The following is a 13,293-nucleotide window of genomic DNA, read 5'->3' as shown; positions in this document are numbered from 1 at the left end:
CTCTTTGAGCTAAAAATTGAGGCAAGAAGGTAGAACTCAAGCTAATTTCTCCTTTTCATTCTTTACACCATCCTTTAGTCTCCTCTCCCAGACTAATATCAAATTAAAACAAAGTTACAGATGTACTGGTCAATGGGGCTGCCTGGAAAGCTCTGAATTAACTTGAGTACTTCAAAATATTAAGCCAATAAGTCAGTCTGGGCTTTGGATTCCCAGTCAGAGTTTCTGATTCACAACAAGTGTGGAAATACATTAAAACCACCAGAAGGGGCCCCCCGGGTGGCTCAGTCGTTAAGCGTCTGCCTTCAGCTCAGGTCATGGTCCCAGGATCCTGGGATCGAGCCCTGCATTGGGCTCCCTGCTCCGCGGGAAACCTGCTTCTCCCTCTCCCACTCCCCCTGCTTGTGTTCCCTTTCTCACTGTGTCTCTCTCTGTCAAATAAATAAAATCTTTTTAAGAATAAAAAAATAAAAATAAAACCACCAGAAAATAACATTAAACCAAAAAAGGATGCTTAGTGGGTGTTATCCTTGTGGTCAACTCACGGTCCTGCTTTTTTCAAAAACTGGACTAAGTCTTTTGTGCTTCAGGTGACCTCTTTGAAAGAGGCTGTCAAGTTGGTGATCTGCAATGTTAGCTTTTGACAATTCTTCCACTGCATGTGACCTCAGGAGAAAATGTCAGCCTAATATGTATGGGTCCTTCAAAGTGAACAATGACCCCATCTTAGTTTTTCTGGAACACAGGACATTATTTTGGATGAAAGTAACCTTTGTAAACAAAAACCAGAAAGTGAAAACTCTCACCTCCGGGTCTGGTAGCAAATGAGCCTGAAAGACTTCTTCAGAATTGAGCTCAGTGATTGGCTAAAAAAACATCCAAAAGGTGGGAAGGTTATGTCTGAAACCATCTGGGCTTTAGGTCCATGAGCACAAAAGGAAAACAGTCAAGGGGTCATTTACTTGAAAATGCAAAAACAAGGACTAAAATACGAATTGATATCCAGAAAGGAAAAGAAAACATAGCTCTTTTGACTTTTACAAACCAAAGATATAAATTCTCTCTCTAAATCACAAATGCTTCCTCCTTTTTCCTCAATTGATTTACTGTATTTGCTAATTAAATTAGAGCCCCATCCCAAGCATGCACCATTAGCTAGGATGGAGAGGAAATGTGTATTCTCTATATTTCTTCTGGGGAAAGCGCACATTGCTGTTTTAGTACCACTAATCACAACTGATTATGTTGCTGATATTTCACATTTCATATGTTGCTGAAACTTCAAGTCATCGGATCATTAATAGAGAATGAAGCTGAATGTAGATTTGTCAATGTGTATGAGAGAGAACTGAAACTTCAGAGTTTTATGGCCTCGGCTCCTATCTTCATTTACCTGCTAGGTGACTTGGGAGAAGTTACGTCACTTAACTGCACCTCAGTTTCTCCTTCGGTGAAATGGGGAAATAATAGCACCTGAAACAAAATATTTGGGTTGGGGAGCACCTGGGTGGCTCAGTGCATTAAGCGTTCGACTCTTGATTTCGACTCAGGTCATGATCTCAGGGTCGTGGGATCCAGCACAGGAGAGGCTCCGCGATCAGTGCAGAGTCCGCTTAAGACTCTCTCTCTGCCCCTCCCACCCCCGCATGCTCTCTCTCTCTCTCTCTCTCTCTAAAATAATAAATCTTTAAAGAAATTTTTAAAAAATAAATCGAAATATTTGGGTTGGAGTTTCAAAGTGATGTGTGTGAAATTCTTAGTAAGTATACCAAAACATTATTTCTGTAATTATAATGTTTACTGTTATGTAATTATTTTATTTAATACAATTATCATTTATATTATTTGTATTTATAAATTTATATATACTTATCAATATAACTAATATAATTTTTATTACTATTATCATTATTACTACACCAAGTATTATTCAATCTAAAACACCCAGATATTTTCTGTGTATTTGACTCTGGCCTCAGAGCAGCATCTGGGAATGAAGCCAGATGCCTAGGGCTGAGGAAGGCAAGTCTTTTGTTACTAATAGAGAGACAGCCAGGCTGGAGCACAGAAGCCTCCAGAAAGCAGTTCCCTCAGGGGCAATCATCTCCCCTCTCTCACACCCCTGGCCACATGCACTGCATTCTTCTAATCTCCAAAGGCCCAGCTCCTGGGGTTTATTTTGATAAATATTTCAGGCCACAGAGTGCCAAGAAACTTGATTCTTTCACTTTTCAAATACCAAACCTCTACCTGAAAAAGGAATGCTTAGATCAGAGCACAGAGATGAAAAGTTTTAAGTTGAACATGCAGTTCTCCCCTTAACCTATTGTCTGCTCTGTTCCTCAACTCTGGAAAGTTGGAAGAAAAATATCTTCAGATAAAGACTGTTGTAAATCACTAGTGAAAAGTTAAATATGATTCAGCAAATGTTCATTTTATCTTAAAAAGCAGGGTTATAATGGAACTGCCTTTACAGTTAAGGCCAACAATGCTCTTGAGGGAATTATATGTATTTTAATAAAATCATTCTGCAAAGTAACATAGCTCAAATTCTTTACTGTATTCCTACATTTTTATACCTAATGGTCAAAATAAGTTACACCTGGTTATTGTAAGAGGGAACACTGTATCGTTCTTTTTCACTGGAAAGAAGAACTAATATTTCTTGAGTACCTGCTAAGTGCCATGTGTTTTATTTATATTATACTATTTCATACGGCAAATCTGCATCATTTTTACAGACCAGCAAGCTGACAATCAGAAAGATTAAAAAACTTTCCCAAGTTCCTAACACTAACAAGTGGAGGAGGTAAGATCTGAATGTAAGTGTGTGTGATTTCAAAGCCAAACTATTTAATGGAAACTGCAAAAATGCTTCATATTTGATTGTGGGATTTTAGAGATCTTTCACCTCATTCCATTCAACAGACCACATCCATTGCAACTTATCTATAGTTTTCAACAATTTGTGCCTCCAGGAGAATATATTTTTGAAGTTTGAGAAAAACCTCATCATGCAAACTTGGTCAGCTACTATCAGCATGTAATGATCAATTCTTGCTCATGTACTTGCTTCCTTATTTATTGACTATGTTCCCTGCAGTAATACAGGCTCCATGGGAACCAGGCCTTGTCCATCTTGGTCATCTCGGCATTTCCAATGCCTTTGACAATTCTTGCCATCAAGAAGCAGCTCAATAAATATTTTTGATTAAAAGAATGAATGAATGACACATTTCCCACATGCCCAGGATTATGAGCCAATAGGGAGTCAATTCTCACTTTCACTCTGCAAGTGAATGAGGATGGCAATAGTTCTAGTACCTTGTGGCTTTTTCTCATTGTGAGACATATAGTAGAAAAGAAATCTTTCCTTCTGTTTTGAAAATACCAGTCGTTACCTCATTAAGTCCAGAGACTATTACCATTCCCTATGAGTTGGTCATGGCACCAAATCCACACTGTTGAAGCCTGAAGAATTCTCTAACTTTGTATGGCATATGAAACATTTTTCCTAAGAAGATGGTTTCCAAAATTCCTTGAGTTAATGGTAACAACTCAAGCAGTGATTCTCGGATGATGTGGTACCGTGTATTGCTTTAGACCTGACATCAGGTTTCTCGCATATGTTTCTTATTATTAGTTAACTCAGTGGGTTAGAGTTTGATATAATGAGGTCAAGGTCATGGATTCAAACCCCTAGTGGAACGATTAGCTTAAGTTTGTTCCCCGGACATAGGGTTAACTCCGAGCCCCTTCTCTTCCCCTTGCCTTTGGTTCTACCCTTCAGAAAGGCCAGGATAAATAGTCACACAAAGCAGAACAGATGCTTAGTGACAGAACTGCAGGAGAGTCATCTCTCTATAAGATCTCCAGATCTCACGTTCATACATCTCAAAGAGCTGTGTTACTGACTCACAATTCCTTAACAACTGATTTTGTACATTTCCTAATTAGAGCTATAAACAGTGGAATAAACAATCTATAAACAAGCCTATAAATAACCAAGTGGCTTATATAAAATTAAATAGGAAAAAAATATTTCCAATGGCCAGAAGTAGCCCTTCAGAATAAAACTTCTACTAAAATACATTAGCCAAGAGTTTGCCTTAATGGGAAAATAGCTACTCAAGTTATTGTATGGGAGAATACACACTTAACATAAATTTTATACACAGACTCTCAGAAAATTATTAGTGACTTTATAAGCAATAACAAGGAGGTATCTCATTAACTAGAGCATTTAGGTCCTGGAGGAGATTATTTCCAGGAGACACACAGCCAAGCAGTCTACTTTCAGTAAGGACTTACTCAATTTAAGTCAAGAGCCAAATAAGAAATTGGACTTGAGTCTGATCCGCAGAAAGAGGACTTCTTCTGCTAAAAACATGGGAGGTCTTTAAAATGACTCCAGGTCACATTAGTTTGCTGAACCAAATACCAAGTGTTCATTTAAATATAATTTGTTTTTATTACTTGAACCTCTAGAGAATGAGTGGTTCCACAATTCATCAAGTTAAAAAAAGGGGGAAAGTGAGTGGAATGTTTCCTCTGGAAACCAAACAATGTTGTCCTTAAATTTGGCCAAGCTGCCATCCACAAGCTGAAGGCTTCTCCCCATGGGTTATCACTATACTCCATGAATGAATATATAGGTTGTTCTTTTTTGCCGTAATGAAATCTTGGCTAATACTTGGGGAAATACTGATTGAGACTACATTCAGAGAAACTAAGATAATCTCTAATATATTACCTTTAACCTGAGTCATTCTCTTAACTTTTCAGCTATTCTCTTTTTTTAGAGGCAGTGCCTTGGTTCTTTCTTCTTCCCTAAGTTGTCTTGCACACTGAAAGGGCCAATACTGGGTAAAACTGAGAACCACTTAATGCTTGCATTTGGTCTTTCCAAGCTTCCTCTTTTCAAATGTTGAGACCCTCCCACAAGCTCACCCTCAACCCACTCTCTCCTCAACCAGTCCCTCACCCTCACATTCCCACCCTCATTACAATCTGTGTAGAGAAATACATTCCTATCAGCTACTCACATTTGAATGCAATTTCTATTCAGCTTTTACCTTGTCAAAGATTTCTAAACTTTAAGTTTTTTCTCCTTATTAACAGATATCTAGAGCAGTTCAGAAAAAAAGGTTGGGTTTGGATTAGTTTTTGTTTTGATATGTTCTATTTTCTAGAGAAAGCATGAAGTAATAAAAAGAGCAGAGGCAGGGCGTCTAGGTGGCTCAGTTGGTTGAGCATCCGACTCTTGATTTCAGCTCAGGTGCTGATCTCAGGGTCATGGGATCAAGCCCCGGGTCAGGCTCTGCGCTCAGGGGGGAGTCTGCTTCTCTCCCTCTCCCTCTGCCCCTCACCCACTTGCTCTTTCTCTCTAAAATAAACAATAAATCTTAAAAAAAAAAAAAAAAACAGAGGCTTAGTGGCTCCTCAGACCTAGTTTTGAACTCTCTAAGGCTTCATACTGTCTTGAAAGGAGGGAATAGTAAGTCTACACAAAGTTGATGTTAATATTAACGAGACCATTTGTAAAAACAATAAAAGCGCTACCTTGTACAACAGACCTCTCATGTCTGGTTTCACTTTCCATGGTTTCAGTTACCAGTGGTCGACTGCATCTGAAAGCAAATAATCCACGTATTGTCAGAAGGTCAATAGGAGCCTAATGCTATGTCACAGCGTCCACATCATTCACCTCACTTCTTCTCTCCAGGTAGGCATTTTATCATCTCACATCACCAGAAGGATGAGTACAGTCCAATAAGATATTATGAGAAAGAGAAATAGGCCACATTAGCATCACTTTTATTAGAGTATATTGTTGTAATTTTTCTATTTTATTATTGGTTATGGTTGTTAATTTTTTACTGTGCCAAATTTATAAATTTTACCGCAGGTATGTATATATAGGAAGAAACATAGGGTTTAATACTATCTGTGGTTCCAGGGACCATCTACTGGGGGTCTTGAAACATATCCTCTGCAGATAAGGGGGGACTACTGTATCTAAGAGATGCAATACATATATGACTTATAGGAAGCATGATTACTTGTTAAGAGTAAAGTGAATGTAGCTGAGTAATAAAATTGCTTAATATTGCGGATTAGAACAGCTGCTGTGGGAAACCTGAATGGGAGATGAACAATAACAAGTAAAATAGTATCCAACAATATTATGGTTCTGGCTGAGGTAGAGACTGTATATTGTTCAGGCAGTATCATGCAGGGTGCAGATGCCCTGGTATGGGGTCAGAGGGAGCAGACTGTTGGCTTGGTCCAGAGTCTGGGTCATCCCTGTTCATGAGCCACTTGAAAGACATTTTTGTCAACAACAGAACAGGCTTAGCCCTCCACTGGGAAAGCAAAACCAGCTCTGGAGTCTGGTCTATGTCAAAGATACACTAAACATTCACTAAGGATGCCTCTGCCACAGGAAGCCCAGATTCCTGACTCAGCATCTACTTTCTAAGCAGGAAACTGAGAAAGCCAACTTGGTTAGGACTATGGAAGATTTACTTCCTAGCTCCAGCATCCTGCTCAAGCATTCTCTTGTCTCTCTTTCTCTTTTAGGTTAAACAAAAATGATTTGATGCAGGATGTGGGTCCAATGTCATGGGTGGCTATTTATCTTGAATCTCCTTGCACTTTCTATCACTATTCCTGACATGCTACCACTCTTGATCAGAGTCTAGGTCATCTTTTTTGGAATTTAAATAGGTAAGAAATACAGCCTGTTAGGAGACCTACGTTTAAGCAAGCTATTCTGTAAAGAGTCTCAGGATGACTCAGTTATATATTTTCTTTAAATGTGTTACTGCCGTCACTGGTCCACCCAAAACTCCACTGCTCCTTTCCCACTACCCAGTTTGAGCAGGTATTGCATCCTCTCCCAAGAACCACCAACAGATTGCAGTGAGTAATATCTGTTGACGGTTCTTGGAGAGAGGATGCACCTTAGAAAAATGTCACAAGTTGACAAAGGTCTCAGAGATGTGCTAGGGGTCTCCAGGGGCATGGAGGCAAAGTGCTGTGTTGCACGTTGGACAGAAGAGCCCTGTCTTATTTGGGCCTATGAGTGAACAGGTTTCTCTGATAGCAAAGGTCTGATTATTCAATGGAACTGAACATGCCGATTGCAGGATATGCTCAGAAAGGAAACCAGGGAAGTTGAACTGGTTGTTAAGAGAGAAACTGAGGTGATGGACTATGGGATCCTGACTAAGCAGATAAGTATGTGAAGCCAAAGATGACTCATAGACTGAGAGAAAAAGGAAAAGATGATAAACCTAGAGGTTTAGCAAAGCCAAAGAACAGATTCCTTGGGACTAAAGAATAAGAGAGCCAGAGATGGATGCGATAAGGGAAGGGGTCAGCCAGCTGAAGATCAAATCTGGACTTGAACAATTTAAGGTACTGGTGATCCACTTTAGGATGCAGAAAGCTCCCCATCACCTGAGACAGTCCAGAAGACATGGTCATCTAGAATGGGCAAAAAAGAAGTCTTTCAGGGATGTTTTACAGGGCAATTCTCTGTTAAGAGAGTTAACACTCCCGGGGCGCCTGGGTGGCTCAGTTGGTTAAGCAACTGCCTTCGGCTCAGGTCATAATCCCGGAGTCCCGGGATCCAGTCCCGCGTCGGGCTCCCTGCTCGGTGGGGAGCCTGCTTCTCCGACCCTCCCCCCTCTCGTGTACTCTCTCTCATTCTCTCTCTCTCAAATAAATAAATCTTAAAAAAAAAAAAAAGAGAGAGAGAGAGAGAGTTAACACTCCCTTTGAAAAAGGAAGCTTTTACTACAGATTTCAGATAACCACAATTTCAGAGAGGAGGAAAGATGATATGGTATTCTTTAAGTTCCCTTCTAACTCCATGATTCTTTTTTTGTTTTTTGAGAGAGAGAGCAAGCATGAACGGGGCGGGGGGGGGGGGGGAGTTGAACGGAAAGAGAGAGAGAGAATCTGAAGCAGACTCCATGCCCAGCACAGAGCCTGACGTGGGGCTTGATCTCACGACCCTGAGATCATGACCTAAGCCAAAATGAAGAGTCGGATGCTTAACTGACTGAGCCACCCAGGTGCCCCCCAACCTGCAGATTTTAGGGGAGTGGCATAAATACAAGCTTAATGCTTTCTTCTCAATTAACTTCAGGCTGTTTCAAGTAGAAAAATTTTCAGTATCTAGCTTGGCTTTGCTGCCCTTCCAGTTTCAAAGAAGTGCATAAGTTTAGTTATATCAAAATTCCAGGTTTTCTCATAAATGGCTTTACAGCTATGACCATCTAAAGCGTGAACAGAAAAGCTTGTCTTAAGTTTTAAGATGTTGTTTTGAAAGTAGGTTTGATTGGTGGTTGACTACCCATGACTGTGAAGTCAAAATCCACGTGGATACAGAAAATTCACATATAACTCAAAAATTTCATGCCAGTGTAAACAACAGGGAATAAAGCCCATCCCTGCCCTGGTTCATTCTTCCATGATGTGTTAATGAGCAGTGAAATGGGCAGAAGGGTAACCAGCAGGAGAATGTCTGGGTAAATAAGGACCCTGGCAAATCTATAAGCTTGGATAATAGAATGGTACAATGAATCTGAGAAACCCAGATTCAATGTGATTGATTATCCACAGTCTGCTGTTCAGAAAAATTATCTTCTCTATTAACACAACTTAGGTCCAGAAAGGCTTTCATCACACAACTCAGCTACGGTATTTTCTTCGGGCATCAAATCAGTCTCCTGGGGTTGTAACTGTTTTGTCCCACGGATTACTCAACTATACACACACAGACTCTGTATCGACACAAACAAAAAAGCACACTTGCTGTCATATAAATAATAAAGCCAAACGTGCTAATGTTTTGCTGCCTTTGCAGTGATCCACCAGGGAACTTTTGCCAAACAGACTGGAATCGAGTCAATGTTACATTTTTTAAACAAGAAGAAATTCCAGGCATAAAAGTGTGCCAGTTTTCCATTTGACAAACTTGATAGATAAATATATCTATAAGTTTACTTCTTTTTATGGTTTCCAGTGGTCTCTAAACTTTTTAAACTACCCCCATCAATAAGAAAAATTGGAGGATGCATTCCCACTAAGTGCTGGTTATATAAACATTAATTTATGTATGTATGTGGTATGAACCAACTCTAAAAAGATGTTCTAATACAGTAATTTTTTAAAAGCATTCAAAATGATATAATAAACATAAACTACTTATAAATGTCTTGCAAACTTTCATACCTCCATACTATCATTGACTAATATCCTAACACACAGCATACACTTAATTTGATATGCTGTTAACTATAGTTGAGTTAAATCCATATTTTAAAATAGTTGCATTGATATTTGTGAATTTTTACTGACTTCTTGTTAGATCCTCTTAATGTGGCTGACAAAGAGCTCCTAATAAGAGTAGAAGTGTCAACTCTGCCATGGTCTTATTATTGCTTTCAGCTTGCATTATTAGTTTTATTTTGCATTTGAATTTTCTGTGCAAGATATTTTATCTATCATTTGGTTCCACAATTGTGACTGTTAATTTAGTAAATATATAAATAAATAATATATAAATTATATATATAAAATATATATTTATATATTTATATATATTTATACATATGTATATATACATATATAAATATATGTATAATACATGTATTATACAAAGTACATAAATAACATAAAAATATAAGCCCACAATCCACTTATGGAAACACTTGAATTATATGGCATTACAACAGATTGGTAGTAGTCAATCACATGTAACTACCAGGGCCAGCTCTTCATGATGTGGAACTCCTATCCTACCTACAAAATACCTTCTGTATCAGCTGACAAATGGGCATGTGGTGGGTGAAACATCACTAGTAATGCATATATTTATTTGTATAAACAATAACTAAAAATAAACTGAACTTTATCAAAGTTTTAAAACCTCTGTACATCAAAGTATACTATCAACAGAGTTAAAGGACAATTCATGAAATAGGAGTAAATATTTTCATATCATACATCTGATAAGGAATTAATGTCCAGAATACATAAAATTCCTATCATTCCACAACAGAAAAATGAGCAGCCCAAATAAAAAGTGGGCAAAGGACTTAGATGGAGATTTCTCTAATAAGATATACAAAGGGCCAATGAGCACAGGCAAAAAATTCTCAACATCACTAATCATTAGGAAAATGCAAACCAAAAGTCAATGAGATAATACTTCACACCCATTAGGCTGGCTATTGTAAAAAAATAAATAAATAACAAGTTGACAATGTAGAGATACTGTGGAGGTACTGCAAATTCATGCTCTGTTAGTGGTTATGTAAAATGGTGCAGTCACTGTGGAGACAGTTTGGTGGTTCCTTGAAGAGTTAAACATAAAATTACCATATGATCCAGCAATCCTGATTCTAGGTGTATACCCCAGTGAATTGAAAATAGGGACTAAAACACATTCTTGAAAGCCAATGTTCACAGCGGCATTATTCACAATAGCCGAAAGGTGGAAACAACCCAAATGTCCTTCAATGGATGAATAAATGAGCAAATGTGGTATGCCCATACAATGAAGTATTATTCAGCCCCCAAAATGAATGAAATTCTGATTACATGGATGAAACTATGAAAACACTAAGCTAAATGAAATAAGCTAGACACGACAGATAAACATCACGATTCCATTTATATGAGGTACCTAGAATAGACAAATTCATAGTGACAGAAGGTAGAATAGAGGTTACCATGAGCCAAGGGGAGGAGGGAATGGGGAATTATCGTTTAATGGGTACCGAGTTTCTGTTTGGGATGTTGAAGAAGTTTTGGAAATAGACAATGGTGATGGTTGCATAATACTGTGAACATACTTATTGCCACTGAATTGTATTTAAAAATGGTTAAAATGTAAATGTTATATTTTACATATTTTACCACACAAAAAAAATTACCAGAAAATTAGTGAAGCTTAATTTTTTTAAGGTTAATGTAAATTAAATTTTTATTATATTCTTTTGGCATAATCATAGGTCACTTATGCTCCCTATATAGTTCCTTACTTTGGAGACCTCTGATTTTAAGTCAAACTGTACTTATCAGTGATCAGAAGGGGACGTGATCACCTCCCAGATCGTGTAAGGTTTATGTGTGCCTTGGAATTGTCATGTATGGGATACCTCTTGGGCCCCCACATATTGTTTTACAAGTGTGCTACACAGTGGTGTTTCCTGGCTGAGGAGGGTGAATGGCTCTGAAATCGAACTTGTGCTGTGCTCCCCGGGCCATGCGATTTGGAGGAAAGTTACAACATGCTAGACAAAAGGGTGCAATTATTTAAATCATTTTGAAAAGTGTGCAAAATCATCATAGTTTAAAACCCCAAGGCTGAAACAAATAATTTCAGGAATTTCATACTAATGTTCAAGTGAAACTTTCTTGACATATCTAGAAAAGCTAAGTGTGCCAATTGATATGCCATCTTGTTAGCCAAGACAGTAAAAATTCATTGATATTTCTGAGTGAAAAATGGTGACCAGAACTACTGAATGGAGCAGGGGAAGCCTTAAGTCTCCAAGTCCCTGGTCAAACCCACACTCATTAATTAATGAATGAAACTGTACTGCAAATCCACTTTGTACCAAGTGAGTGCATAAACTAGGGGTTAAGAGAGGAAGTGAGGTGTCCAAGGTCACACAGATGGTTAGTGGGAAAACTAGTACGAGAGTCTGAACCCCCAAGCAACTGAGGCTCCTGGCACAGTGAGTGTGATGCACCCCAGACGGGCAGAAATGAGCACACAGAATGCAGCCTAGGCACGGCTGGTATTGTGGGCTCCACAGAGCAGAATGTTAGCACCCTCACTGTACATTGAGATGTTTGTGACATCTTCATATGAAGCAGAGGAAAGAAAAGAGAAAATAAACATATAGTGACTATTTATCACCCACCATTCCGTGCCAATTTGTGCAGCCTCCTCTATTCTGCTTTTCTCAAAACTTTCCAAATTATCTGTAGTCTGGATTTGCTAAAGGTGATATAAATACTGTCTTACGTATATATATACACTATATTTTATTGTACGTAGGTATTTATATATTTATTTTTCTCTCCATTTACATAATCAATCTTACCTTTAAAATAAACTAATTTTGGGTGTCTGGGTGGCTCAGTCGGTTAAGTGTCTGCCTTCAGCTCACATCATGATCCCAGTGTCCTGGGATTGAGTCCCTCATCAGGCTCCCTGCTCAGTGAGGAATCTGCTTCTCCCTCCGCCCCTCCTCCCTGCTCATGCACGTGCAGGCACGCTCTCTCACTCTCTCAAATAAATAAATAAAATCTTTTTTAAAAAACTAATTTTACGGGGGGGGAAGATGGCGGAGGAGTAGGGGACCCTATTTCAACTGGTCCCCGGAATTGAGCTGGATATCTACCAGACCACTCTGAGCACCCACGAAACCAGCCTGAGATGTAAGAAGATCTGGATCTCTACAAACAGAACATCGCAGGCGGTTGGTTTTGAGGTACGAAGCGGAGCCGTGATTCTGCGGGCAGATATCGGAGGATAAACGGAGGCGGGAGGGTGCCTGGACGTGGGGATCCTACACCGCCGGTGAGTGACAGCCTCCCGCGCTGCGAACAGGCACAGACTCGCAGACCGGTAGCGTCGGGAAAGAACTTTAGGGCAGGCCCCGGGGTAGAAAATCAGACCAGCGGGGTCGCGCGCACAAAACACAGCCCCCCGGACAAAAACCAGAGCGGCGGTCGCACGCACGCGAACTGCAGCCTCCGAGACGGAAACCTGGTGCGCCAGGGTCGCGCCGGTGAACTGCAACCCCCCGGGGTAGAAACCCCGAGCGGCGAGCGGCGGAGTCACGGGCACGCGAACTGCAGTCCCCAGGACGGAACCCCAAGCGGCGGAGTCGCGCGCGCGCGAACTGGGAGCGGCTGGCGGTTTTAGAAGCACAAAGAGCAGAGACGTGCTCCGACCTGGAGGCAGGAATGGGGAAACTGCGGAGGGGCGCACAACCCAGGACGCTGCAGTTTATAGCAGCACAGACAGAAACGGAGAGGGTGTGGCCTGGAGAGCTCACTGAAGAACAGACTGCGGTCTCTCTGCTCTGAGGCAGAGGGTTGGAAACAGTCTCTTCTGCTCTGACTCGTGGAAGAGACGCGGAAAGCCGTCAGGGAAAGGCACCAGAGAACAAAAGCCCCAAAGACTGATTCCCACTGAGCCCATCCCCTGCCACAGGGGCGCAGGGCAACTCCGCCCAAACAGGGTTGCCTGAGTCACAG

The 13,293-nt window shown here is 40.2% G+C and overlaps 1 long non-coding RNA gene across 2 annotated transcripts in view; it reads right to left on the bottom strand.

The window, feature by feature from the left end:
• LOC115938575 (uncharacterized) overlaps positions 1-13,293 on the bottom strand; it is a 50,573-nt gene that overhangs the window by 26,311 nt on the left and 10,969 nt on the right. For both annotated transcript variants that reach the window (XR_014144009.1, XR_014144008.1), the window contains exon 2: positions 5,563-5,630. This is a non-coding gene — a long non-coding RNA (uncharacterized LOC115938575). The remainder of the gene's footprint in view (positions 1-5,562; positions 5,631-13,293) is intronic.

The sequence above is a fragment of the Leptonychotes weddellii genome, chromosome 3 (assembly GCF_054177405.1).
Source record: "Leptonychotes weddellii isolate Sample4059 chromosome 3, ASM5417740v2, whole genome shotgun sequence".
Taxonomy (NCBI): Eukaryota; Metazoa; Chordata; class Mammalia; order Carnivora; family Phocidae; genus Leptonychotes; species Leptonychotes weddellii.
Note: the sequence above shows the minus strand (reverse complement) of the source record. Positions and strands in the feature narration are given on the sequence as shown.